We start from the raw sequence: 3,630 nt of genomic DNA, 5'->3' as shown, positions 1-3,630 counted from the left end.
GAAAATCTACCGAATTTTTCCCAGAAAAGTAAACTACTGTGAAGCGTAGCTATGGCTGGATCACAGGACACTGCTCTTTACAATATCAAGAAGCTAGATGGAACCAATTTCCCATTGTGGAAGAAGCAGATTTGGCACGTGTTGGTACAAAAGAAGCAGATAAAACCTATAAAGCTCAAGGGGATAAAACCAGAAGATATGGACGAAGATGAATGGAGCGAAATGGATGAATTGGCACTTTCTACCATTATGCTAACTTTGGCAGAAAGCGTTTACTTCAATGTAGCAGACGAGATGTCGGCTTATCAAGCATGGTTAAAGTTGAGTGATCTTTATGAGAAGCAGAGTGCAGCTTCACAGGTATATTGGCTTAAGAAGCTTGTTGACTTGAAGATGAAAGAAGGGACACCTATGTCCAATCATCTGAATGAATTCAACACAATCTATAGTCAGTTGTCAGCTCAAGGTGTCAAGTTTGATGAGCCTGTTAGAGCTATGTTCCTGTTGATCACATTGCCGGAAAGTTGGGACACTTTTCGCACAGCTTTGAGTAATTCTGCACCTCCAGATGGTTTGAACATAGCAGGTGTAGAAGGAAGTCTGCTTACTGAAGAAACCAATAGAAAGACAATGGACAAAGGCAAAGGAACAGCCTTAGTTGTTAGGGGAAGGACCAAAGAAAAGTACAAAGGTGGAAAGAGGAATCAGTCTCGTAGCAAGTCCCGCAGTGCTAAAGGCAAGAGTGACATAGAATGCTACCATTGTGGCAAGAAGGGTCACATGAAAAGAGACTGCAGAGAACAGAAAGCAGAAAAAGGCAAAGAGAAAGCTGAAGACCATGGTGAGAAGAACAAGTCCTCAGTGAAGATTCAAGAAATAAATGTGACAAACACTGTTGCAGAGGATGACAGTCTAGTGTCAGGAGACATCTACTTCTTGAAGAATACAATGGACTCAGCTCTTCTTACAGCATCTGATGGAAATGCACTGAGTGACTGGATTATAGATTCAAGGGCATCACTTCATGTGTCTCCAAACAAGGAGTGGTTTACCTCTTATGTTACCACTAAAGATCATGTTCGGCTAGGCAATGGGCAGACATGTGAGATCTTAGGTGTTGGAGATGTTCAATTGAAGTTTCAGAATGGCTCTTCTTTCACGCTGAAGAATGTGAGACATGTTTCCACAATTACAAAGAGCTTGATCAGCACAGGTTTACTTGATGATGCTGGCTACGTCACCACTTTTGGACAGAACATGTGGAAGATATCCAAGGGTTCTATGACAGTAGCACATAGAGTAAAGTCTGGAGGACTTTACATGAGTTATGTATCAAATGTCTCTGAAAATGTAATCAATGTAACCGAGCAGCCGAACGTTTCTTTGTGGCATAGTCGGTTAGGACATATGTCCAAGAAGGGAATGGAAATCTTGTCTCGTTCTGGTTATTTGCCTGGCTTTTCATTTAATGATTTTGAATTCTGTGAACATTGTCTGTATGGTAAGTAAACACAACAGCCACATAAGCATAGAAGCAGTAGAAGAGATACACAGTTGGCACTTGTTCATAGTGATTTGTGTGGACCTATGCCTAACCTATCTCTAGGGGGAGCTTCTTACTTTATGACATTTATAGATGATTACTCAAGGAAAGTATGGGTTTACTTTCTCAAGCACAAGGATGAAGCGTTTAGTGTTTTCCAAAACGTTTGTGACACTTGTGGAGAATCAGAGTGGCAAGAAGCTTAAATGCTTACGCACTGACAATGGTGGAGAGTATGTTTCAAAGGCCTTTCAGGACTTTTGTGAGTCAAAAGGTATAAAACGTGAACTTACTGCTCCTTACAATCCTCCTCAAAAAGGTGTTGCTGAGAGGATGAATAGGACCATACAAGAGAAGGTCAGAAGTATGTTGTCTAATGCACAACTGCCAAATGGGTTTTGGGCTGAAGCTGTATCAACAGCTGTTCATCTTGTAAATAGATCTCCTAGCAAGGTTTTGCAGAAGGATTCAGTGCCAGAGATGGTATGGTCAGGCAAAATGCCCTCATACAAGCATCTCAGAGTCTTTGGCTGTGAGGCATATACTCACGTTCCAAAGGAATTTAGGAACAAACTTGAACCAAAGAGTAGAAAGTGCATCTTTCTAGGCTATGGTAATTCTGGTGAGATGGGGTACAGACTTTGGGATCCCGAATCCAGAAAGGTTGTCTGCAGCAATGATGTTCACTTTAATGAATCCAAATATCATTCTAAACCAGAGAGGGTTGAGGAGATTAAAAGAGTTGTCTTCCAAGAAGATGGACCTGCACGTGCAAGACAAAATGTCAGGGCTCAAGAGGAGCAAGGACAGGATAGATTGGAACCACAGGTTGTGGCTGAGCCTGAGCCACCTATTGTGCGTAGATCTGGACGTGTCACGCGACCTCCTGATAGGTTTGTTCCATCTATGAACTATGTCATGTTGACTGATTGCAATGAGCCTTCATGTTACAAGGAAGCAGTGCAAATGAAGGACTCCGGGAATTGGCAATTGGCCATGCAGTCAGAGATGACAGCTCTGCAGAAAAACAAGACATGGAAGCTAGTTAAATTACCACAGGGCAAAAAGGCTCTACCTTGTAAATGGGTTTACAGGTATAAGATCACCGCTCATGATAGTCAGCCAAAGTACAAAGCAAGGCTTGTTGCCAAGGGCTTTAAGCAAGAACAAGGCATTGACTTTGATGAAGTCTTCTCTCCGGTGGTCAAGATGACTACATTGAGATGCTTTCTTGCATTGGTTGCCATATTAGATTTGGTGTTGCACCAAATGGATGTCAAGACAGCGTTCTTGCATGGTGATTTAGATGTGGAAATTTACATGCAGCAGCCAGAAGGGTTTGTTGAGAAAGGCAAGGAAGATTGGGTATGCCAATTGTTAAAGAGTCTTTATGGCTTAAAACAATCACCGAGGACATGGTACCATAAATTCCACAAGTTTATGCTTTCTCAAGGCTACAAACATAGTGAGTTCGATCACTGTCTATATACAAAGAAGGCTAAGGATGGTAGTTGGCTGATCCTTATTTTGTATGTGGATGACATGTTGATTGCTAGCAAGCACTTGGAAGAAATTTCAGCTTTGAAGTCAAAGATGGAAAAATCGTTTGACATGAAACACATGGGTGAGGCAAGTCATATCCTTGGTATGCGCATTGAGAGAGACAGATCAAAGAAGTTGATTTGGTTATCTCAAACAGAGTATATTGACAAGGTTTTGCAACGTTTCAATATGGAGAAGGGAAAGGCATTGAGTGTTCCATTGCCACCATATGTGAAACTTAGCAAACAAGATTGTCCTGTGTCTGAGGAAGAACAGGCTGAAATGGATAAGATTCCATATGCGTCTGCAGTGGGTAGTTTGATGTATGCAATGATTTCTACTCGCCCAGACATTGCATTTGCAGTGGGAGTAGTAAGTCGATACATGTCAAACCCAGACAAGAAACATTGGGAGGCAGTGAAAGGAATATTGAGATACCTGAAAGCTACAAAGAGTATGTGTATATGCTATGGGAGTCAGGAGCTAAGTGTAAAGGGTTTTACAGACTCAGATTATGCAGGTGACTTAGACAACCGAAGGTCTAC

This window comes from Adiantum capillus-veneris, chromosome 26, assembly GCF_014529385.1.
Source record: "Adiantum capillus-veneris isolate H3 chromosome 26, ASM1452938v2, whole genome shotgun sequence".
NCBI lineage: Eukaryota > Viridiplantae > Streptophyta > Polypodiopsida > Polypodiales > Pteridaceae > Adiantum > Adiantum capillus-veneris.
This window is presented reverse-complemented; position numbering follows the sequence as displayed.